General features: G+C 38.5%; 1 protein-coding gene and 1 long non-coding RNA gene across 5 annotated transcripts in view; one reads left to right on the plus strand and one right to left on the minus strand.

Annotated features, from left to right (window-relative positions):
* The window catches only part of LOC310897698, an 852,780-nt gene that overhangs the window by 635,706 nt on the left and 190,316 nt on the right, over window positions 1-26,758 (plus strand). The window lies entirely within an intron of this gene.
* Window positions 1-26,758, minus strand: part of HS3ST5 (heparan sulfate-glucosamine 3-sulfotransferase 5) — a 212,660-nt gene that overhangs the window by 74,158 nt on the left and 111,744 nt on the right. For 3 of the 4 annotated variants that reach the window (XM_083829955.1, XM_083829954.1, XM_083829953.1), the window contains exon 2: window positions 26,035-26,242. The gene's annotated coding sequence lies outside the window, so the exon portion shown is untranslated. Of the gene's footprint in view, window positions 1-26,034; window positions 26,243-26,331; window positions 26,527-26,758 lie in introns of those variants that run through there. The other variant, XM_083829956.1, reaches the window with a different exon arrangement.

Below are 26,758 nucleotides of genomic sequence, written 5' to 3' on the forward strand. Positions count from 1 at the left end.
TGTGATTCAGTGTCATACATCCATCTGTGTGGGTAAACAGTTTTTTGGTATATAGAACATGCATGTTTGGTGCCAGTGATTTATAAAATCTTGTCACAGTAAAAAAATGTTGAAAAATGCAGTTCCCTGTTATGTCAGCATGCTTCCACAGACAGCAGTTGCTTTCAACATTATTATCGGCTGTATTTTAATTATGCCTTCTCAATCACTTTAATATATGGAAGTTAATTGCAATTCTAAACCTATGCACTTGAATTTAAAAACTTGTTTGTGAATATGTACAAAAAGACTTGTCTATGCACAAATAGGTATACGCATGTATTTATATAAAGATAGATTTAGATGTCTTTGTGTCTATATGTGTGTCTAAGACAAATAAACTAGCAATGTCTGAACACTGTAGAGCATCACCAGAACTTTCTTCTGTTTCAAAGTATGTGTGTATACACTCACTCATATAATATCCCTCCCAGTATGTGTATTAGCTGGCTGAAGAGTAAGTAGCTGAGTCATGTACAGTAACAGACAATCTGAATTAATGCTCCATGTTTCATGTATACTCAACAAACACTCTTCAGGAAAAAATAGAAAACTTGCTGGTATTCTAAGGAAATTGTGAAGAGGCTAAAGGGATGATCTAAGAGAAACATTGTATAGTGAAGACCCCTTCAGATGAGGAAAATGTATTGTGGTAAAACCAACAAAATAAATAGGCTTCCCCATCCCATCTACACAAACCAACTGCCTTGTCCTGGATGCTGCTAGGGATGGGGTGAAGGCTTATGCTCTCAGCTTCTACACAAATTCACCAATCTGATATAAACCATTTACCATATTCTCATTTCTGGCTCATCAAAAATGGTATCAAAATAACAGGATGCAGGAAAGTCTCAGTTCAGCCAACAACTGGAAGAAATTTAAAGCACTGAAACATCTATATAGCTTCTCCTCCATTCCTTCATTGCAACATCTCTTCTTTGGGCCTGTTTTATGGACTCTTTGGAGTAGGACCTGTGTTTCCCCCCTTTCTCCCCCCCATCTCCCTCCCCCTAGTGACCAATGAATTTGTTAATGCTAATCAAGGAGAAAATAAAAAAAAAAAAAAGGCAAATATGCAAAGGCAATCCTATGTAAAGAAACCATTACAAAGCTTAAAGCAATGCAAGAAGTTCTGAATCGTGTTTCTTGAAGATTAAGACATGGCTTCCCTAACCCTGCTTCTCAGCATCTCAGTTTGTGGGAATTTAAAGCACAAATGATGGACGTTCCAGTTTAAAGAATGTACTAATGGTTAAGCACAGTTTAAAAAAAAAATCATTTAAAATTAATCTCTTAAAATGATAGCATATGAGAAAAAAAAAAAAGATAAATTCTATAATATACACAGAAGAAACAGGGTGAAAGAATCTGTCTAATCTCTTCCCCTTGCTCTTCCACACACTATTTCAACAGTAAAAGTCTTACATTTTGGATTTCCTTGTTCTATTTAGATTATCTCTGAAATGGAAAAATAGCACACATTGGACTTACATTGGTTTCTGAAAATGAATATATTATGTTTTTAAGAATTGGTTTGATAATCTTATGAAAGTTTTAAGGCACTAAACCATTAATGTTAAGCCTCTGATTAAGACCATATTTAGAAAAAATGTCACAGTGACACACTTCTGGGAATCATAATTGAGAGAAAACAGACTGACAGAGAAGACGTTATTCTTCACAGAGGAATATAAGAAGTAACATAAAATAATTTTTCTGTTACTTATATAAATAATTTGGTATAATTATAACAGTGTTCAAGGATTAATATTGGAATGTTAGAATGATAACATTTAAAATAATTGCTTTTGTTCCTTTAATGCCCTAGCTTCATTGTTCTTTCATTTTCTGCTTAAATCCAAATGTCTGCATTTAGAAACTTTTAAAAATATTTCACCAGAAAAGCTCATGGAGATATATTATCACACTTTCATTTCTGTCCTGAGGCTATCATGTTTGACAGAGACAGAAAATAGTTTCAAGGACAGTATAGTGACAGAGTTGGAATAAATTAAAGGAAAGTATAAACTACTTAGTTGCATAGATAATTCGCTCTTGTTCTAAAACCATAGTCTGGAATTAATATTTTAGAATGTAAAAATGCCTTGAAAACATAAGCAGGCTTTTAAAAGGCTGCGACAATTTAATTCACTGATAGCCGTGTTCTGAAGGAACATTTCTAATGTTCAATCACCAGTTTCTCTGTAAACTGTAAAATTTGAGTGAAATATTGCTTACATATATATACCAAAAGTATTTAATCATACTATCAGCATACTATTTAATCAAGTCTAACTATGAGGGTTTAGTTAGAATATGGTGATTGTTTTCTCAGGTATGAAATACAGCAAAAGATCATCTAGTGACTTTTTTTTTTTTTTCCACAGTAGAGCTGAGGGCAGCAGGCTTTTGCCTTAACTTTTTCACAAGCTTTACTTCTCCCCATCATACCACATGCCACCTCCTTCTCCCAGAGTAGTGAGACCAGCAGTAAGAAACCAGCCATGCTAGGAGGCATGGTGCTCACTGGAGAAGGGAGGATGAGCAATGAAAGTGCCTTGTTGAGGCAGGAAGGCAGTGCTGGGCACTGCACCCATCATGGTGTACCCTGAAGCAAGCTTGGCTCAACATGCCAAGGGTGGTTATCGGTCTGTATGTGTTTTGCGTGATGGGAACCTCTCCTGGCTGAAGGACATGGTGAACACTGTGTCTATTTTCATAGGCAAATAATTGCTTCAGTTAGGAATTTCAATGCTGGGCACACAATACTGTCAGAAATCTAATGGATGATCTAATATGTGTCTTACAACACAGAGATGGTGTTCTGTGCCTGGGCATAGTAGCAAGTGAAACAGGAGCTGTTTGAGCAAAACAGTAGGAAACACCAAGCCCAGGTGTACGTGTAAAATCTTGGCCTCAATTCAGGCTCAGGAGCTGGCTCATGTGATGAGTAGTTATCTCCATAACCCTAGGACTAAGAAACAAAAACTAAGAAAAATTACTCAGAGAGTAATGAGATGTGTACCAGTAACCAATGCATACCAGTTAGGTCTGAACTCACTAAAAACATGGGAAGATGCTGCTTTATTTCAGACCTGAAGATTGGCTTTTCTAATTTTAGTGCTTTAAATAGTTAGTGTAAGATATATGAGACTTCTGCTGATTGTGTTGTGGCTACAGCAAAATAAAAGTGAGGTTGGTGGTTAATGCACTCTCCAGTGTAGAGGAAATATTTAAATTCCCTCCTCAGGCCAAAGTCCTTTGGTGCCTGTGCAGAAACATTAAAAATGAATCAAGAACTTTACAAACTGAAATAAACAGCTACAGAAAGTATTTCAGCATCCAGAAATGGCAACATAAATGTGGATTTCCTTTTCCATTTTTTTTTTCTAAATAACATTGGTGTTGAAGTCCTAAGGTGAATTCTGAAATTCACTCCAAGTCCTTTATTGTTTCTAGCTGTAATGACTGGCAGGGTGTCTATAGTTCCTGCAGCTCTTCTGAAAGTCTTAACCATAACTAATATTTTGTATGGTAACTGCAAATGTGACTGTTTATTACTTTAAAAACAAATGTAAATATTTTCAGCCTAAGTTACCAAAATTGATTAATGTTGTCAGGTAGTAAGTTTACACACTTAAAGAAACCTGATATTAAATGCTGATTTAATACTCAGTGTTTTCTTTCTATGCATATCAAATGAAGCACTCATGGTGTGAATTACTGACTGTTTTTGAAAATGTAAGTCTATATGTCTTTCAACTCACTGATTAATATACATAAAGGTAGCAGCAGGCAGTTCTTTCAGAATGGCTATGCTTGCAATGCCTAGATTAAATCATTTTGGAGATGTTCTGAAAAAAAAAAAAAAAGCAAACTCTGAACCTGGAAGAGTGCCTTAGTAACAGACATTATTATTATTATTTATTTATTTTTAATGAATTTAGTTTTATTCTACTTCCAATAAAAATGCCAGGTAGAAAAGACAAAGGATGAAGAATCCCAAACTTTCATGATGACTAGTTTATTTTGGGGACTAATAGCATAACGTTTAACTGTATAACTATTGTGTCTATAATTACACAAATGAATTTTGTTTTATTTCATACTGTATTCCCCAAATGCCTTGCTGCTTCCTCAAGTGTTATACCCTTTATATTTTTCTTAATACTTCCCCAGTAACAGTCTACTCAAAGGCTTTTAAATAACTTATGCAAGACTTTTTTATTTCCTTTTTTTTTTTTTAAATTAATCACCTATAAAACTGCATATTCCCTAGATACTATGAGATGAGGATTGCCCCCATTTTGCATAAATTGCTTTTTTGTTATTATTACAAGGCTTATGAGCTCAGCTCCTTGTTAACATGGCTCACAATAAAATTGAGTTTGTTCAGGTCACACTAGAGACTAACACTTGCCCAAAGATATTTCTGTGCTTATTGCCTTTTATCCCTAAGAAATCCTCCTCACTGAGCAATAACATTGTTAAATTTGCATCCAGTTCACCTGGGTTTGAAAAGAGAGGGCATTTCTAATGTACCTCCTTTTAGTGGTTTCACACGGGCCAAAACTTTGAATTCATGATTTCTTTTGGCTGACTGACAGCTCAGCATCAGAGGAAAAAGAGGAAGTTTTCTCTTTCCCAAGTTCACACCCACTACCCTCAGGCTTTTTTCATTTTAAGTCCTGCTGTAATTTTGGTTATGATTGTCGCTCCTGAGCAATGACAGAGGTTGAAATGAAGCCACTGGCAGGGGTAAATCCAGGCTGAGCCCTGCTCAGCAGAGATCCTTCCTACCCATCTTCTTGGTGGAAGGTAGCGACAGGATCCAAGTGTCTGGTGCTTCTGGCCAAAGCTTGAGGTATCACTCTGGCATGTTGTCCATTATCAGAAGAAAAAATACACACTGTCACCTAAACTAATGAGGGGTATAGACATTCTTCTACATGCATTTGCATACAAAAAAAATAAAAATCTTAGTTTGTTCTTCAGTCTCTGTTCAAACAGGAGGGCTGCAATTCTTGTAGAAACCAAGCCCTTTGTTTTTACAGCCTTGTTAATCAGTTTTCTAATCAATATCCCAGTTTAAACAACTATACTTTAATTCGGGAACAATTCAGTAACTGTGACAATCCAGTTGTGCTTAATACTTAGTGTATGCTTTTCTCCAACTTTCCCCTTCTCTACAAAATGATATACATATATATATATATAAAGATTTCCTATTTTTAATATGCATAACACTAAATTTTTCCCACCTCTCACCCTCCTCAGTACATGGGGTAAGCTCTCATCTCTTTCTGAACCAATATGGACTATAAGAAGAAAGTACAGTCAAGTGAGAAAAAAAAAATCATTGCTCAAATAAGCAAGACATGTATATTCATATATTCACAATGAAATTCAGCAGTGTTTTTAAAATGAGAGAGTTCTGGAGATTTTCCAGTTTTCTTCTGGCACTATCGGTAGGGGATATTTCAAACTGCTGTTTCTTCATCCCAAATGCAGAGTCACTATTAAGCAATACACAGGAAAACAACCGAGCCAATGAGTCTTGTTTCATTCACTGTATTATGATCAGATCATAGGAATGCACACAACTGTAACATATAGTGATGATATAAGGCAAATTTCCTGAAAACAAATTAACCATGTATTTTACTACATTATCAGCTTAACTACTATTGAGAAAATGTGTCTTGTTGACTGAAATCAAAACATGAAATATAGTTTGTTAGTAACCATATCAATTTCCTAATCAACACTACTTAGAGTTGATAGAATAATGATAAACAATGTGAAAACAGGGCACATACAGAAAGGCAGTCTGTAATATTGAGAGGAAGCTGTCTATGCTAGAACAAAAACCACTCCCTCCCCCCCCCCCCAAAAAAAAAGTAAAAATAAAAGCAAAGCAAAGACAAGCCTGTCTATACATCCTTTCACTCACACATTGCAAGTGTGAAAAGGATATCCAAGCATCATTTGCCACATGCTATGAAGGGCAGCTTTTTAAAAAAATATCATTTTTTGTCACATTCAGGAATTTTACAAGTGTGAGTGAAAAAGATGAAATCGGACAGTGGTACACAACAGATGGGCTACATTTCACTTTATACCTCTAATAGGAATGACAGTTTTCTTAAACCAAGAGTTTCCATAATGAAGTTCTTTACAAGCACCAATGGATATACCTTAATAATGCCCATATGAGATGAGAGTATTGTCTGCATTCCTACAAGACAGGGAACAGATCCATAGGGGTTCAAGATAAATTGTAAGAAGTATCAGCTACTTTGAAAGACAATTTGGAAGGCTGCAGCCTGGCCCCACTCTACCAGAATTCTCTGAGAAGGGTACCCATTGACTGCAGCTGTACTTGGGGGCTGTTCACTCTTTCTATCAGTCAGACTCCAACTGTTAGCCTTTTGGTTAGCCAGAGGTAGAGAATTGTGAATAAAACACACTTAGTGGTCAACTGTGAAAATATACATTTTTGTCACCTGCCCACTGTCACCAGGAAGCCTCTATCAGAGGAAAGGAGAAACCAAGGCAGAGGTATAGTTCTTGTGGATAGCATTGAAGCAGTTTAAGAAGTTGCCCTCCCCTGCTACTACATCCACAACTAAACTGCTTTAATACCCTCATCAAGGGTTTGAGTTTGCTTTGGTACAAAGGCATCAGGCTTGTTCTAAATAACCAGCTTTGAATACAGCTCAGCTGTGGAGGCTTAAACCTCCAGCTAAAGGATAGTAAGGAACAGCTGTTGGGTAGTAACTGCTAAAATTGCTATACCTACTTTGGAAACCTCAGGTGCTGTAATTTTTTTCTTTCTGCATTTTCCTGCCTTAGTTGTCATATAACTCCCATTTTTGCCATGTATGAGACAGTCATCCTCCAGAGATTAGCATATTTTTTCTGAGTATTGTTGGCTTGTTCTCAGTGCATAGTCCCTCCTGTGCAGAGAATGAAGCTCAGATCTGAAACAAATAGTATATAATAATGAACCAAAGACTGCACTATAATGTAGACACTCAAGAGGAGCAAGTTAGAGCTGCATTGGGCTGCACTGATCCCTTGGTTGCTACATTGGAGGCATTTTAGAACAAAAGCCTGTCATTTCTCCATGTACCCTGTCTTTTCTTGGCAGAGAGCTCGGACTTGTATGTAAGAAGGATACTGTAGTGGTTTCCCCTTTGGATGGGAGTGCTGTGAAGTGCTCTGGAGCACACAGCAGCCTCTCTGGGTCATCAGAGAGCTGGGGAGCACCCAGACCGGTCCCCCAAGTGGTTTTACTGGCATAAGTCTTTTCTCATTGCCTTAAGAGCATACACTACTTTCTGAATGCCCCACTGGTGAAAAGGAAGGAAACACTTCACCAGGGGAACACATAATTACACTACAAAGATATGCTGCACCTAAAAAACATTGAGTTTAGTTCCTGCTGATTGTTCTTCTGCTGCTGTGCCATACATTTGCCCTCAGCAAACCCTTGTTTCACTTGGCAGCAATTCTCCCATGGGCTTCACGACTTCTGCCATTTGTGAACTCAGAATTACAGAATCACAGAATCACAGAATTGAAGGGGTTGGAAGGGACCTCGAAAGATCATCGGGTCCAACCCCCCTGCCAAAGCAGGTTCCTTAGAGCAGGCTGCACGGGTAGGCATCCAGACGGGCCTTGAATATCTCCAGAGAAGGAGACTCCACAACCTCCCTGGGCAGCCTGTTCCAGTGCTCCGTCACCCTCACTGTGAAGAAGTTCTTTTGCATGTTGGTGTGGAACTTCCTGTGCTCCATTTTGTGGCCATTGCCCCTTGTCCTGTCCCCACAAACCACTGAAAAGAGGTTGGCCAAATCCCTCTGTCTCCCACACCTCAGGTATTTATACACATTGATGAGATCCCCTCTCAGTCTTCTTTTCTCCAGGCTGAACAGACCCAGGTCTCTCAGCCTTTCTTCATAGGGAAGATGCTCCAGGCCCCGTATCATCTTTGTGGCCCTCCGCTGGACTCTTTCCAGGAGATCCCTGCCTTTTTTGTACCTGAGACCTCAGAACTGGACACAGTACTCCAGGTGAGGCCTGACCAGGGCAGAGCAGAGGGGGAGGATCTCCTCCCTTGACCTGCTGGCCACGCTCCTTTTAATACACGCCAGGATCCCATTGGCCCTGTTGGCCACCAGGGCACACTGCTGGCTCATGGCCAACCTGTCGTCCACCAGGACCCCCAGGTCCTTCTCCTCAGACCTCCTCTCCAGCAGGTCGTCCCCCAGCCTGTACTGATACGTCCAGTTGTTCCTTCCCAGGTGCAGGACTCTACACTTGCTCTTATTAAACCTCATTTGGCTTCTTCCTGCCCATTTCTCCAGCCGGTCCAGGTCTCGCTGAATGGCAGCACAGCCTTCTGGCGTGTGAGCCACTCCTCCCAGCTTTGTGTCATCAGCGTACTTGCTGAGGGCAGACACTATTCCCTCATCAAGGTCATCGATGAAGATGTTGAACAAGACCGGACCCTGGGGAACGCTGCTAGTCACAGGTCTCCAGCCGGACTCTGTGCCGCTGATCACCACCCTCTGAGCTCGGCCAGTCAGCCAGTTCTCAACCCACCTTACTGTCCACTCCTCTATCCCACACTTTCTCAGTTTTGCTATCAGGATGTCATGGGAGACGGTATTGAAAGCTTTGCTAAAGTCAAGGTAGATGACATCCACTGCTCTCCCCCCATCTACCCAGCTGGTGATGCCATCATAGAAAGCAATGAGGTTCGTCGAGCACGACTTCCCCTTGGTGAATCCATGCTGACTACTTCTCATACTCCACGCATTTCACTCTCCCCTGCCTATCATCTCCAGGATTTTATTCCCCTTAAAAGCTTGATTGAGTGTTCTCCCCAAATTCATCTCCATTCAAGATGATTTTTCACAATTTGTAGTAAATAATAGAAGGAAATGCCCTCTAAGCAGATGTCTGTTCTATTTATGCTTTCATATAATTCAATCACTGTCTTTTTGTGTCTTGAAACTTGAAAAATACGCATTAATAACACATCTGTAAGGTTACAGGAGTACATCTGAAAGTACCAATTCACTTTTATTTACACACTATACTGAAGAAGCAAAAGGCTGGAGGCAATAGAATGAGGAAGACTGAAATGTTGTTTGCAGTTGAGTCTGCCCTTGTCTTTTGAAAGGCTAAAATTATTACTATTTCCTAACACTGTAGCTCTATGGATTTGTTTGTGTCTTAAATTGTGAGGTACCTATTTATAGGTTTTCCAGAGTTTTGTCATTTGCCTTGCTTGCAGAGTCTGACTGCAAAAGCTGGAACACACTTCCTCTGTGGAGCAATTGCAAGAGTTGCTTGATATTATGAGCATGATCCCACAACACATCTGGCAGCAGACTACACTACATAAGTTTGTTGCCTCTTTGTATGGGGAAGGCCCTAAGGAAATCATCATAACAGTACCAAAAGAATATTTACTGATGACATCTAGAAAAAAATAAATAAAATCCTCTAGTGAAACTGGGACACTTGAGAAACTTGTTGAATGGAAGCAAAGGTCTTCAAGCAGTAAGGGATTCCAGGAGCTGAGGCATTAAGAAACCCATCAAGTACCATGAGAGTGAAGATAACACTGTGAGCATGGCAGAAGTGAGCAATGGAGGAGCTGGAATGATTCATGTGTTTGCAGGCCTTGTTCTCTGTTGGTGTTGTACTTACTAGTACAGAGTTTATCTTATGTATTCTTTGTTACCTTCATTCATTTTGACCTTCAGGCTGTAAACACATTTATTATGAAAAGAATAAAATTACACAAACTCTGTACGAAGTCCCTGAAATCTTGCTACAGGACTCTTTATCACCTTTCCATTCTCATCACAAAGGCAATGCACCATTTGTTATTATTAGATAACACAAGAGAGAAAGGAAAACAGAAAGGGGGGGAGAGAGAGAGAGAGGGAGAGCAACAACAAACGATGAAGCAGGGAAGATGGACAAAAGGAAGAAGAAACGTGGTGGTGGGGTTGGAGAAATTAAAAAAGAAAAACGAGAGGGACAAGCAGAGCAGAGTGATGAGATTCAATTCAACAACAGCATTCCATTTTTAAAATGTTTTCTCTTGCCTCACCACTTTTCTGGTGTAATAAGGTTGGGGTTTTGAGTCATTTTAAATAGTGCAGTGGCAGTGATTATCAGAACAGTCTCATGAGTGCTTTTAGGCAAATAGTCTTCAGAAACTCCTCAGTCCGTTCTGTCAATTCAATAAGAATTTTAATTGACTATTAAAATACAGCAATACACAATAAAGACATTGCTGCACTGCTGCAGAAATACTAGCAAATGTGTCATCAACAGAAAAGGCGATTCTCTTCTGTGGGCTTATCAGAATTGTTAGAACAGCATAAATAGCCTGGAGCAGCAGTAACTGAGGATATAGAAGATCTTTCCAAATACGCTTTTCTCCTTAACATAAACAAAACAAAGCAAAAGTCCTACAATTAGAGCATTAATTGTACATGTGTCGGAAAGTTTTCCTTCCCATTACTGCATATGTAATAGGTCATATTTTACTGTGTAATGTAGGATGACGGTCTGCACATTTATATAGCAAATGGTAAAAATTACTAAGTGAAATTGCCATATGATGACACTACATAAAACTCAGTCTCTTTGAGCAAATTTGCTCTCTTTATGATTTCCAGAACAAACGTCCCAGTAACTGCACAGAGGGAAGATGCAAGGCCTTTTGTGCCCTTTGCTCAACAATCTCAAAGGTCTGGACTGAATCTCGATTTCACCAGAGCCCTGTCACAGCCAACAGGTCCTTCCATAGCAGGTTTCTCCAAACACCTCCACAGGCAGGAATGGGCCACATCATCCCATGCCAGCTCTCACAAACAGAGCACAGACAGTTACAGCAGTGTGCCAATCACCATGTCAGCAGCAGTCTGTACCAAAATCAGCTCATGGCTAAGGCCAGTTAGGCTTACTGTGACTCTGCTACTGCAGACAGAGCCACTGTAAGCTGTAAACAGACAACATGTATTTTGCAGAAATTATGTATTCTCAGGAACGTGCATATCACAAAAGCACATTAATCAGATGAATTTGTATTTCCAAAAAACACAGAAATAAAATAACATTTCTCCGTGCTGCATTTAGACCGAAGCTGTGAAAGAAGCAAATAACCTTTCCACTTACTCAGAAGTTTGCTCATTAAACAGCAAACATTTAAGAAGAAAGCATGGCAGACTCTGTTGATGAGCAGCATAAAGACCATACACAGACCAAAAGCTGGATGAGTATTACACACTGCTCCTGGTCTCAAAGGGCTTTATTAAAAACAAAAGCATAAAAATTAGTTCCTGAACAGGATGATTTTTAATTGTGTCCTCCTGGGAAGACTGCACAAGGTAGACTTTCTTGCTTCCCTTGTAGTCTACAGGGACATAACAAGCTCTCAACAGATTCCCTTTGGTCTAAGACCAGTTACTGCTGGGTTTCTGGACTCTAGTTTTTAGTGACAAATTATGTTTAGCTGGTTCTGAGTCAAACGTATTTTTATTGATATCTATTTTACGCTAAAACAAATAATTAAATATATATATATGCTTCAGTGTGATCTATTTTCTTTTAGTGTAAGATTAATCATACATAATCAACAGCGTAAAGCTTACAAATATTGTCCATTAAAACAACAATGACTTTGATGTGTCTGACTGCAGTGGGATTGGTGTCCAGTCTGCATTAATTTATGACCTTCAGGAAGCCAAGGTACCTGTTTCCTTGGGACTTTGTATAGTCCAAGTACTCCTGAGCCAGATCCAGAACAGCACTGCAATGCCCTTTATACCACTTCATCATCTATGCACTGCCTTCCACATAGTATATATAGGCAATGCAAGATAAAAGAAAATAAAAGAAGAAAATCCATCATAACTGTGCTAACAGATAAACAAACAAATAATCCTCCCCTCCCCCCCAAAAAAAATCTACAAAATGACCTATACAGCTAACCAAGTTAAACAATAGGAAGCAACAATGGAGAGTACGTATTTTAGATTTTGATCCTGCCTCTCTGTACTGTAATTCTTTTGTGTGTGTGTGTGTGTGTGTGAATTAGCAGAGGGTGCTTTTGTCCCACTGAGGTTTGCAGACTAACATCTGTAGCAATACCTATTATTTATCGCAAAAGATAACCAGAGGAGAAAGAACAGATCCTTCCTCTACCATCCCTGGTTTATTTCACAGCTTTGTAGTTAGTGCCAGAGAAAAAACACACACCAGACAAGCAGAGCTTTCTCTGATGATTAGGCACCCACTTAGAAAGAGGTAAACCAGGCTCCAGTGACCACTTGGCAGCAGATAGGACAAAACCTTCCAGCAGGAGGGCCTGGTGATCTTCAGCTGATGTTACCCAAATCTTTATGCCAAGAGGTCTCAGTGTTACAGTCACTAACCAGCCAGATTTTACCCAAACCTAGGGATTTCTTCTCACAGCCACTCTATTCTCCCAATTATTTATGTTTGCTGTGATATGGTAAAGATATGGTATGTTCCTCTACCATCCCATTGCCTTACATTGATCTCTCAGATGTTGGGAAAGATGACGAGAGACACAAGATGAAAGAAAAAGGAAAAGCTCAAAACAAGCTTACATAAAATATTCATAACTGGCAGTAATTACAAACAGAAAATAGGAAATAAAAATTCCTCATAAGCAGCAGTGATTATGCAGTGTCCAAATCATCTATGTGCAATTCCCTCCAGGATATTTTCTCTACGGATTTCTGTTGCTGGGGTCTGAAAGTGAACCAGTCATTTTTGCCTATATCTTTGGCTAGATTTTGCTGCTTTATATAAATGTAGCCTGGTGTTACTAGTAAAATTAAAGCTTTATGCCTTATTTGTACTCTCCATTAAAACCTATAACAGATCTCTGCCTTCTGTGAAAGCAAGATGACATCTCAAATGGGAAAAACTTACATAACAGCTAAATTGTCTCTTCAGGTTTTAAATGTGTTCTTTTGTGCACTCATAAAATGAACTGACTTCAACTTTTTTTTTTTTTTCCCACTCTTATAGATTAATATTTTGCTTATTATGACAAATCAAGGGATCCTGATTGGCTATCGCTGAGTCTGGTAACCAAAATCTTTATAGAAAATATGTTTAAAATGTTGTTGTTCAAATAAGGTGAGAGCAAACTAACAACTTTATCTGAATGCTTCTTACAGGTGTAAAAAATATATCAATTTCATGTAAAGAAGTGAGGAATATGTTGATTTTCTGGAAATTGCCTTTTTTTTTCAGCTACATAAAATCATGTTTATTCCAGTCTGTTTCTGTTTCTGTGGTGTAAAAACTACTGTTCTTTAACCATTGATAAATACCAATTCACGTATGAAGAGCCATGATATATGTCCTAGAACATTCTTATGGGTTAAGATATGCAGAACTACTTGATTCGAATTTTATGTCAGTGCTACAAAATAAGGTGTTCAATCAGATCAAGGGTGAAAAGTTTGTTGAAGTCCACTATGAATTTTCTGAGCCATAACAGTCCTGTCAAATTACAGAAAATCATAGATAATTCACCCTGCTACTACTTTCAATCATTTTAATTTTCCCATGAAGAAGCGTCCCCCTCTGATATGAAACATCAGTTCATAGAAAAAAGCATGAATTATACTTCCATGGTGAACTTGTCAGTTTTTGCTATCTGAGTGCTCCACTCAGCTTTGGAGACCACAGTAGCCTTGTTAGGTTTCTAAGGCGCCCTAATTACATACATTTGAGATTGCAGAATGCTTTAATTTAAGCCAGCACACAATCAGATGCTGTGCTTTCACAAATATTCAGAAACATCATCTGCCAGGATCAAGAGTAATTGAACTGATATCTTCTGGGTTTTATCTGCAGCTTTGCTGCATAATTTTTCATTTTCTTTGGAACACTTTAACACAAAGAGAGAACATGCCTAGAGTCCCACAGAGGTGTTTTGACATTAGGCTTAATAAAGCATGAAGAACTCATTAATAAATAATGTTCTGCTAGGTTAACAAATAAAGCTGAATGCATTGGCAAGACCCAGAAGCAAATCACATCATGCATGCAGCCAAGTAACTTGTTAAAATGATTGCAATGGTGCCATTTCTTCAGTGTGTTTGGCACAGCCACACACAACACTGCACAAATAAAAACACTGTGGCATATATGCATGGGCCTTCAATTATAATGTTACCTGTCGATTTTTATCTGAACTCTGTGACTTGAAGAGTTTGTAAACAAGCATTCATGACAGTGACAAAGAGATATCAATATATTGTTAAGCTTTGCTGAGAGAACACTGCTGCCTGGAGTTTCAAAGGAAAAGACCTCTCGTATTCTTTGAGCTGTGCATCATCCCATTCCTGTGTCAAAGCTACAAGCTTGATACATTTTACTGCAGACACGTTTGAGTTAGAGCATTCAAGGCTGTGTCAATATTTCCATGTGTCCTTATTTTCCAAGGTTAAACATTCTGACAAGTTTTAAATCTGAGGAGAGTCTAAGGAGAGCTTCTAGCAGCCTGGGGTCAATGACACAACTCCCATCAGCTTCGGCTACAACAGGATTTCATATAGGAACCAGAGTAGGATTGTGGCAACTTGAGGGTCTAGATTTACCCTTCATCCTTCATTATGATGCCTTTAAGTGCCTAAGTTGGAAGATGAAGTCACCTTAAACTCCCCCTGTAATCAGTTCCAAGAAACAAATGCTTCCAGAATGTGATTCAGATCTGGGCTGCTGATTACAGAATCAGCTTAAAATGAGCAAGTTCTCAATTTAGAGACTTCTGCTCCATGCTTATGCTTCTAGGCAGGAAAACTCCTCAGTCCCTCCAATGAGGCCAAGTAACAGATTGCACAATTCAAGTTTGGGCCTGTGAGATCTACACAGTTAGTCAGGGGATTGAAAAAAAAAAAAAAAGTTTCCTTATTTTATTTTTAGCTTATATTTGAGTTATAGTCATATTCTAAATAAAGAATTCATGATCTTTAGAAACAGGGACAAAGGATCCAATGCAGGTCTTCAAATTTCCATTCTACATTCTTCTCTGTTGATTTACTGTTATCTGTAAGTAATACTTGGACTGAATATTGGACTGAATATAGATTTAAAAAAATAGAAAAGTATTTCATGCCATATATTCACTGAAAAAAAAAAAAAAAAGCACACAAATTCCAGCATATTTAGAGTGCTTAGAAAAATGAGATTTTTTCACACCTGACAGAACTGCCAGGTTCCAAGAGTTACTGTGAATAAGAGGATCAGATGAAGCTATAATATCTTCTGAAAATGACTTAAAATCTCTGATATATTTGATGAAAGCTATAGCTATTTAGATGATGCATACTCATCTTTCCAGTGATATAAAGTCTCTCTCTCTCCCTCCCTTTTTAATAGTCTTCAGATCCATACCATTTTTCAAACACCAAATTGAGAAGAACTGAACATTTGCATCTGAGCCACAATGTATTCCATGATGGCATAAGAATACAAACTCAGGGACATAAGATAGTGAAAACCGAACAGTGAAGTGTTTTAGAAAATACATTTTCTGTATGTTATCCTGTGGTTTCACAACCTCTGCTGATTTGGTGTTGGGAAGCAGACTTGCTGTTCAGTACCTCTGAAAACAAGGGACATGCAAATTCTAGAATCCAGTCCTTGTTTCTTTTTCTTTTTTCTTTTTCTTTTTATTTTTTTGCCCAATTAGTACCAAATTTTAAATTGAAAAGCAATCATTAGAGAACAAAAAATTAAATAAAATCATAAAAATGGTATGAGCAAATGACATCATAAACTGTATTTCATTTTTTTCTCTGTTATGTCCTCACTAAGCATGGACTTGCTCATCTATTTTTGGTAGCAAAGTTGTCCAGCTTCAGTTAAGCTTGTTTATTTGGTAACTCAAACAAGAAGTTTGGTTTGAAGGTCTGAATAACGAACTGACTCAAAGTCACCTAAGTATTCAAACTAGGCAAAATTTGTCTGTGTTCTCAAGTGAGTAGCACCAAGTTACTGAGAAACTTTCAGTGTCTGGTCAATACAGAACACAAGATCTTGGAGGGTACCCGGCTTGTGAGATCTGAACTGCTTGAAGAATACAAAAGTTACCTGAAGAAGGGCAACGAAGCTGGTGAAGGGTCTAGAAAAAAGTCGCATGAGGAGTGGCTGAGGGTGCTGGGATTGTTTAGCTCAGAGAGAAGAGAGCTCAAGACCTTACTGTACTTTACAACTACCTTAAAGGAGGTTGTAGTGAGATGGGGATTGGGCTCTTCTCCCAAGCACCAAGTGATGAGAAAAGGAGAAATGGCCTCAAGTTCCACCAAGCAAGGTTTAGGTTGGATATTAGGAAAAATTTCTTTACTGAAAGAGTTCTGTGATATTGGAACAGGCTACCCAGGGAAGTAGTTGAATAACCATCCCTGGAGCTTTCCAAGAAATGTGTAGATGTAGAACTTAATAGCATGGAGTTGCATGGTTTAGTGGTGGACTTGTCAGCACTAGGTTAAAGATTGGACTAGATGATCTCAGAGGTCTTTTCCAACCTGAATGATTCTATGAGTGCTCAGCACAACTGGTACAGCAATGCTGCTTTTTTATGTTATCACTAGATTTGAAGTGACAATATTTATTGCAAACTAAGATATTTGTGAATCTTCAAATACTATGCGGGCATTGGAGAGTCTGTATTATTATTTTTTTCTTCTCCCCCCAACACCCATCCGCCCTGGAATTACAATGGTAGGTTTCTGTATCTAAATTCTGTTTGCACTCTATTTCAGTCATCCACATGCTTCTAGGATCATGCCAATAATCCAGAAACATATCTAACAACATTGATTTTTGTTCTGAAGAGCATTGTTTTTATTCTAGAATAACTTAGTCTTACATGACATTGGACAAAAATACTACTTCAGAAAGTTCTTTCCTTTTTGTTTATGGTAAGCTTCATATGAGGGCACAGCTGACATTTTCAATGAAGCTGCAATGGATATTCACATATTCACGTAGTAATGTGTGCATATTACCATGTGTTGGAATCACAAAATACGTACAACTGTAAAAGGAATTGCTTTATGGAAAGAAAATATTATTCCTACTTCATTCCATGCATATTAATCTGTGAGGAGAAAAAAAAAAGTATCAGAAAATGCTTTTTGTGCCACATAGTGATGTTAGCTAGAACAATTAAAAACAGCAAGAGAGCTATTTTAATATTTTTTTCCCTCTTACATTACTGACTTAAAAGAAACTTGCAATTAAATATTTGTAAGCAATGTGTACATAATTTTTGTATACTTTAAATATTAAAAATAGTATTTGAAGCAATACACAATAGCTGTCAAAACAAGTTTTACAGGCCCATTAAGATAGTAGTTTTCTTGATCTCAAGCAAGATATCAACATAATAATGAGGGAAAATGCCATCCCCTGCCAGAACAGCAAGAAAAGACCCAGTAAGCTTTTGGTATTCTGTAGCATACAGATTTTGCGGCTGATTTTGTAATCCAATTTTAGGGAAGGAAGGAGGATTTAGGCTTTAAAATAACAGAAATGTAGAAAAACAACCAAGCAGATCACCAAACATAAATTCCCCATGGAACCTAGTACTTTACGGAAATGTTTCCTGTAAATCTCCTAGCAGATCAAAGCAAACCAGCTCTCATTACACCTCCTCAAGAGAAAAGCATTCACACCTCAAGCCCTGGCTTTTAAAGAACTTTTTTTAAAGAATTTTTTTTTTTTTTTTTTTTGTCAGAGACTGACCAGGCTGACCAGGCAGAATTTTGGGGTCTTCACAGCTCTGGGCTCTGCTGGGACTTGCTGGAGCTGGGGGGAGACAAGTAGGCCCTAAAGTAGATCCATTAGCCATTCAGTCCTCAAAGAACCTGGGTTACACAAATAGTCAAGGAAAAGGAATTGCCAGATTTCAGGAGGTGTCCCCTGTGTCCCTTTAGCTGGTCAGACTGCAGTCAGAATTTATGATTATCCCTTATGGTTCAAGTACTGAAATGGGAGAAATTCTGCATTGTTTCCATGCCTCCTCTAACAAGCTCTGTCTGTTAAGTACCCCTCTAGGAATATACACACAATTTAGAAAAACAAATGGTTTATTCATGATAGCAATAAGTACAGCATGGCTGTACACATACCAATTGAATAGTAGTTTTGTATTTTTTTATTTTATTCCTCCCAATAACTACATGTTCCTACAAGTACCTCACAAATGTGCACTGAGTTTTCTACACAGTTTTTAATGGAGAACATTTTAAATAATTTTTGGAAAGTGAATGAAGCTGTGATAAGCAGTACAGCTGGTGAGTCAGTGGAGACTGCAAGGAAGGAATTACCAGGAGGAAAATATTCCAGGAAATTTACTCTAATTATGAGGCCCAAGAATTAACCAATTAAGTGTGGTGCTCCAGTTCATATACGCAGAATATATACACTGGTAATAAATAGGATGACTTGAATATTGTCTGAAAATATCTTCACTTTTGAGATAGAAATTTCTCTGACAAATCTTTACCAAAAAATCAAAAACATGTATTCATCAGTAAGAAAAGCTAAAAGGTAATGACTTGTACCACCATTTTACTCTTGCTTACTCTCAAATGTGAACCGGAGGAAATACAAGAAAAATATTAACAATGACATATCTTACTTGGGTCACTTTGAGACCTTAGAATATCCAGGGGAATAAACAAGCATACTGAAATTGACCACATTTACACCAATAAAATCCTCACCAGTGAAACCCCAGAATGCCTTTTTTCCTGTTGGGGTAACTGAGTAAAGCAAAGATTTTGCTGCCAGGTGGAAGGTGCAAGATTCTGACAACGAATATTAATGTAGTGGGTTTATGGGGCAAGGCTGTAGCTGTGCTGCAGCGGTGGCCTCTGTGAGAAGAATCCAGAACCTGTCCCATGTAAGATAAGGGCCATTTTCAGCCAGTTCCGAAGGGACCTGCCGCTGGCCAGTTGGGCCAAGAAGCAATGCTGCTTACATCTCTGTGAGAGCCAATTTAAGAAAGAGAAAAAAAACTGCTGCACACCAGCAGCTGGGAGAGAGGAGTGAGAACCAGCCCTGCAGCCCCCCAGGTCAGTGCAGCAGGAGGGCAGGAGGTGCTCCAGGCAGGCAGCAGCAGTTCCCCTGCGGCCTGTGGAGAGGCCCCTGGTGGAGCAGGCTGTCCCCCTGCAGCCCACGGGTCCCACACGGAGCAGATCTCCACGCTGCAGCCCCCCCGTGGAGGAGCCCCCGGTGGAGCAGGTGGATGTGGCCTGGAGGAGGCTGCGGCCCATGGAGAGCCCCCGCAGGAGCAGGCCCCGGGCCGGAGCTGCAGCTCATGGAGAGGAGCCCACGCAGGAGCTGGGTCAATGGGGAGCTGCTGCCCGTGGGGGATCCGTGCTGGAGCAGTTTGCTCCTGGGGGATGGACCCCGTGGTACAGACCCATGTTGGGGTGGTTATTGAGGAGCTGCTGCCTGTAGGAAGCCCACGCAGGATCAGTTCGGGAAAGATGGCATCCCGTGGGAGGGACCCCACAGCACAGGGGATGAGAGTGACCGAGAAGGAGCGGCAGAGAAGAAGCACTATAGACTGACCATAACCCCTGTTCCCCTGTTCCCCTGCGCTGCCTGGGGGGAGGAGGTGGAAGAGGATGGATGGGGGGAAGGTGTTTTTAGTTTTTCTTTGTTTCTCACTTCTCTATCTTGTTAGGAATAGGTAATAAATTTCTTTAATCTCCCTACTCTGAGTCTTTTTTGCCCGTGACAATAATTGTTGAGTGATCTCCCTGTCCTTATCTCAACCCTTGAGCCCTTTCGTAGTGTATTTTCTCTCCCTTTCCCTTTGGGGAGGGGGAGTAAGAGAGCGGTTGTGGTGGAACTTGGCTGCCCACCTGAATAAAACCACCACATACCAACAGTTTTGCAGTTATTCGTCCTCCTTAAAGATGCCTGTAACTTTTCACTGATGCCCAAATGAATCATGTATACATCCTCCAACTGTGGTCTTGCTTGGGGAGTAGTTGTAGTACTTTCTAGAAAACGGGTTTTAGGAGGAGTGGCTGAGGGAACCGGGATTATTTAGCCTAGAGAAAAGGAGGCTCAGGGGAGACCTTATTGTGCTGTACAATTGTCTTAATGGAGGCTATGATGAGAAGGGGATTGGGCTCTTCTCCCAAGCACCAAGTGATAAGATGAAATGGCCTCAAGTTGCATCAAGAGAGGTTTAGGTTGTATATTAGGAAAAATTTCTTTACTGGAAGAGTTGTGTGACATTGGAACAGGCTGCCCAGGGAAGTGGTTGAGTAACCATCCCTGAAGGTTTTCAAGAAACGTGTAGTTGTAGAATTTAGTAGCATGGACTAATGTGATTTAGTGGTGGACTTGTCAGCACTAGGTTAAAGATTGGACTAGATGATCTCAGAGGTCTTTTCCAACCCGAACAATTCAATGACTCTATGATTCTATACTTTACTAGAAGCTTTCATGTATGTTTTCACCTCTACTGGCCAGTTATTAATTTCAATAGGTTCCTACTCTTGTGTCCTATTTCACAGATGAGGGATGTTTGTATGACCTCCCAGTGTTTAAGTCACCTGTCTTTCACCATCCTCCCATAAAGTATAGAAGGCTTGATGTTAGCAGATATACAGAACTTCAGAAAGAAAAATTCTATGTCCAAAGTACTCTGCAGTGGACACAGACCCTAAAAACTCACTTGAATAAATAGAAGAGATGCATTATGCAAATAGATTGGGAGCTTTAGAAACACTGCAATTCAGGAGCAATATTCTTATATTGAAGAGTGCACCAGCCCTGGACACAATGATTTAGATCAAATCCTTACAACATGTACACAGTTCTCTACTGATAGAGGCCTATGTCTTGAAGGCACAGAAGAGTTTTCGAGACTTTGTCACTTTTGCTGGCTCATTTTCTAAACTTGGTAAAAATCTAAGAAATACCAAAAAAAAAAAAAAAAAAAGAAAAGAAAAAAAGAAATACCCCGGTGTTGCAGATACTTCTGTTTGTACTGGGAAGAGTTCTTGGTTCATTCTTTGGAGCCGCAGCTGAGCAACATTCTTAACACTGCTTTTTCCAAGGATATGAATAGTCTCATTGGAAACTAATGCTCAAAGGCATTCGCCTAGAAATCTTGCTACACTGGCTGTCTAGATCATTTCTGGCTTTCAAATAGTACTGTCTGGATCTCACCCAAGCTCAATCTAAGCCAGATGCTCTTCTCCAGGAGCCACTTTCCTCTAGGCAATGCAACATCTTTGTGATGGCTCTGGTTGCATCTGTGGAAAATGAGATATAGGTTTGGGTGTCATCTGCAGAGCCTGCAGCAGCTTAGCCCCTCTCTGAACAGTCTTCTGGAAGCATTGGAAAGAGGTGTATAAAAAGGATTTATAGCCCTGTGGTCAGGCTACAGGTGCAGGATATTGGGAAGAAAAAACAATTTTACCACTGCTGTTTTTGGGTCCTAGTGGAATGAGGTTCTCTGTCTGCAAGGTATACAAGATTGGAATATGTTCACTAGGCATTTAAAGGAAGAAGAAAGATAAATAATTCCTTATCAAAGTCTGAAATTAAAAAGTCCTTGTAAATTAACTACAGGAAGATGAATTAATGTTATTAGCAAATGGAAACGTGGTACACAATATAAAACAGAGTAAAGAATATTGTTTCTTAATGCAATATATTTTGGCCACTATGTATTTTACATTTAATTTTATGGTACAGAAGGCATTACTGAAAGAACAGCTTTACTTTACAATTTTCTTGCTTAGTAGAGCTGATGTATTAAAAAGGTTAATGTACTAAATTTACATTTTTCTAGACTGATTATTTCTTACTCCATTCTCTCCTGCCTTATTCTTAACCTCTTTAAAAAAGAAATGATACAAAATAGGACTTCTATTTGACAGTCTGAGTCAGAAAACTTACTTTCCCTGCCGATTTTCATGCTCTACAAGCTTTGCCATCATAAACCACTTTGCATGTATTAAGGAGTATTATATTAGATGAGGCAATTTAAGTGTATCCCATTTCGCTTGGTGAAACTAAGCAGCTTTGCATTATAACTAAGTTGAGCTAATGAGAATATGCTTGAAGCATGTGTTACCTGGAACTGAAGTTAGCTAGTCTTTCAATACTGCAACCTATGAGTTTGCAGAATGATGGCAGGAATCCTGCTGTGAGAGAGATAGGAAAATTATTATAATCTGCATTCCTAAATTGAATGAGTATTTTGCTCAGCAGAGGCCTCTTGACTGCAAATAGTCTGAAATTACATCCTGCTGTTTAAAATATTTTTTTTTTAAGTGAGTAAAAATGCCCACATTTTCTTAAGTCAAATAATTTTGAAATCGTATGTGACTAAAATTATGGAAAAAAGAAAGCTATAAGTCAAATAATTTTGAAATCGTATGTGACTAAAATTATGGAAAAAAGAAAGCTATATACCCTTCACTTTCTCTAGTAAAAGCTGTTTGATATTGTTATTTTTGAAAGAAGTATCTAGAATTCATGGTTTTATACTTTGATCTTAATTATTTAATTATTAGATCGATAAAGCTTATTATATCTCCCTGTTACCACTTCATCACTGAAATAAATTTAATGTTGACAACTTTCTTATTTTGTACAAAGGAAATCGTAACATAAACATTTCATCAAAATCAACTAATGGGTATGATGCTCAACACACTAGTAAGCTAAAACATATACATACATGTATAAACACATATATGTATGCAGGTGATCCTGTCTCTCCATCCCCAAACAAGGTAGTTGTATTCTTATCTGTTTCCTGGAATCTATCCCTATCCCATACTGGTCCCTGAAGTTGCATTGGATTGTGTGGGAAAATGCTGCTGGGGAACATGTGAACAGATGGGATGGATGAACAGGAGCCAGGGCTCAAACTAATGTCCAAGGCCTGTTTTGCTGCTACAAATATATAGGTTTAGGTTTGCTGATGAGACATAATGGTTTAGGTGAAGATGCGGTTATTATGGTGTGAAAGATGGTTCTCAGGAGAGTCACAAGCCAGGCAAAGGTGATGACAAGGGCAGAGACATAGCTTAAATATAACCCCTTTTCTGGAACTCAAAGCACCTTATGTTGAGTTGCAGTCATGTTGTTTTGGATTAGGATTCACATATCTGACCTACTTCTGAAGTGGTGGATATATCACTCCTGTTTTTCCCACAAAAATAAATAAATAAATAAATAAATATAACTGACAGTAGAAATCCTTTTTCTGCTCATTAGGTCAACCTCCCATGACAGTGACATCTGTTTTCCTCAAGTAAGGGGATGATACTCTCATCTTCCAGGAGGCTTCTGTTGCCTCCAGGACTTAGTCTATATGCAGAAAATGTCCAGGATCCATTTTAAATGTGGGGTTATGCCTAAAATTCCCACCTCATGAGCCATAATACCTCTGTGTGTGTGTGTGTATGCGTGCATTTCTTCACTAAATGCCCAGTTTCTTTTAACTTAGTAAGCTAGGTACTCATTTCAGCATATCTATCATTTTTTCATTTACATCAAGGTAATTTATTATGTTACCTAAGCTTCTGCGGGGCTTTGTGAATAACCCTAGCTTCACTTATATTCTTGCAAAATGAAAAAGCCAGTAGCAGAATTCATCATGGAAAATTCAGATGGGTGAAACTCCACTGAATTTGTAGCCAGTCAGAGAATTTAGCTCATTCATTTTGATTTGCACTGCTTAAATGGACATATCCATTATCTATCAAAGAAAGTTTGTTCTCCGTTCTATTAAATAACATTTGTAATGTCTGTAGTAGCATGAACTACAAAATCAATAAAAATGAATAATAAACCATTTATTTGCATAATTTACTATCCAAATTTATATATTGGTATTAATGAGTGTGTGCTGTAATAGCAACGCTGTATGGCAAAATTAAGGATACCTAGGATATTTCAGCATTACGTGTCCTAATATAGGAAGGTTCTGTCAATAGTTGTACTGAGTTTGAAGAGCATGTAATTCTGTATGTTTTGTATAATTAACAGTCCACACAAATGCACATTACACAATTCCCCAGACAGAAGTACAAACACACATGCAGTGCAATGCAATGGAGTTCACAACACTTTTGACATTTGACCTGTAACTGTGTGAGATATTCACCTCTTTTAAACATGTTTTGTACATACACACACATAAAAGATGTAAAAAATCAGTCTACACATTAAAGCTACAATAGGTAGATGTCCTATATGAATTTGACTTTCTTGGGAAATATTTAGGCACCACAGTGAGGGCACTACATAGCACTCCTCCATATGGGAATCTTTGCAAAGTCTTGCAGCTCCCTTAACCTTCTGCTTTTAAATGGAATCTATATTTTTATATCCATGTTATTGCTTCTACTGAACACCATTACAAAAACTCTCAGTAACTTCAGTAGAACTTAGATGAAGCAAAACTGCATTATTAAATTTTTTCCTCTTCTTTCTGGAGTAGACAATTGGTGTCAATCGGGAAACAATTCCTTTTGATGAAGGATGATATTTTTATCTTCTATTTACTTTATAGAGGGAGTAGGCATTTAGAATGCACACAGAAATGCTAGCTAGAGTAGCAGACAGAATGAGATAGATTAGAAAGCTATTATTCAGATGATATCACTAGAATCCCTCCACAAAAAAAATGAGAAAGTTGAATTTATTCCTTGTAGTTCTAAATGCATCAAGGTTGAGTACTATCCATTTTATCCAATGGGGTTCCTGAAAACATTTTAATTTATCGTGTAGATGATTAACATGAACAAAATATATTTGTAAAACTAATTATTAGAAAAACAAACAAACAAAAAACAAACACAAAACAAATCAAATAAGGTAAGGTTAACATAAAAAGACTGAAAAGGATTTTTCTCCCTTTTACCCACGTAGAGCAAATCCTGAAGAATATTCTGAGAAAGATGAAAAACAGATGGCATTCATAGATAAACTCAAGGTTACATGACTGTTCACTTTTTTCTCTACGGTACATATCATTATCCACATAATTATAAACATAGCCTTTTTTCCCCCATAAGGTTATGGTGCTGAAAGTCCTCATGTATCTTTATGATCTTGCTACTTTCCTTGTCAGTTATGTGTCTGAGACATCACTTGGTGTGCACACACATTCACACACATATTCCGTCACCTTTCTGAGCATATATGTGTTTGCACAATGGTTTATTCCACATTTTCAGTCATACAGCATTATGTCACTGAATTGTTCTGATCAAGGGTGATTTCCTGCAGTAGTGAAGAGGCGATAGATTAATGCCCATAGATTATATGATATTTTAACAGAAATCAACAAAGAGATAAAGCATTTTAATAAAATCTCACAACTTACAGGAAATGTATGGGTGACATGAGGAACAATTTTGATTTTCCTGATGCATTATCTATGTTTTCAGTATTCCCCTGTCTCCCACATGTCAGCTAGAGGAACTAAGTATACACACGGAAAAACATCTACCCCCACATTCCTACTGACTGTAAACAAGGGCTGTCATGTGAACAGAGATAAGCAGAATACTCTCCTCCTCCCATTTTACCAGTCATTAATCAGATGAATGTGATTGCCATGGACTAAACCCAAGCTCAGAAAAAATAAAGCAAAAATGGTTGATGGTAATCAAGCTCAGAGCATGTGTAGAACTTGCTCTTGTCTACTAGTAAGTCATATAGAATGCTGTAAGTTGGACTAGATCACTACCTAAATTTATTCCTTGGCATTTTAAAGCATAGTTTCCACTATATATGTGACATCATTCACCATTTTATCAATCTGTGCGTTTGTGTAAGCCACAAATGGAAACATATTTTGAGCTGGTAATGGGTAAGTGAATAGGTCCTGAAACTTTAGCCTTTTAAGTATACACTAACCTTTGTGTCCTTGTGCACATCCAGAAAGTCTAGTACATCGGCTTTTGATGAAGAACATTCAGGAAGAATTTAACACATCTGTTCCAGTGTTCAGTCCCAAAAAGTCTTTAGTGGTTACTGAAAAGACCGGTGAAGGCATAAAGAAACTCCAGATATGCAGATGGAAAAATCAGACATCTCTGCTGAAATGGTATACAACTCGCTGAGCCTGTATGAAAAGAGAAGATGCTAGTTACATGTTTGAAAATAATTAATGAAATCAATAATAAATAAACACTTGGTTTCTCTCTTTAAGACCTAAAAGAAATCTTGTGCAGCAGGGCACCACAGATAGTAATTGCCTGCTCAAGTTTTTGAAAGTACTGTCTTGATATCTTGCAAACATTGACAGACAGGAATCTGGAGGACATTTTAGGGAGGAAAGTGAAAGGGAAGGAAAATTACAGCACATGTGTTTCATAACAGTGAGTCCCCCCCCCCTCCCCCCCCAAAACAAACAAACACAGAAAAAACATTCCCAAGAACAGAAAATTGCAAATTATACATATTTTTAAGTAGGCTACAGAAAAAAAAAAGAATGTTAGATCTTTACTAGCAAGAGGGAAAATACTGTGTATACTACTATTACTTTGCTGCCTTTTACTCTTGACATTGACCAGAAATTTATTTTCTGCCATTTTGTAAATCACTGGAAAAATTACTTTTATACTGAGAATAACGCCAG

This window comes from Anser anser (genome assembly GCF_964211835.1).
Source record: "Anser anser genome assembly, chromosome: 3".
NCBI lineage: Eukaryota > Metazoa > Chordata > Aves > Anseriformes > Anatidae > Anser > Anser anser.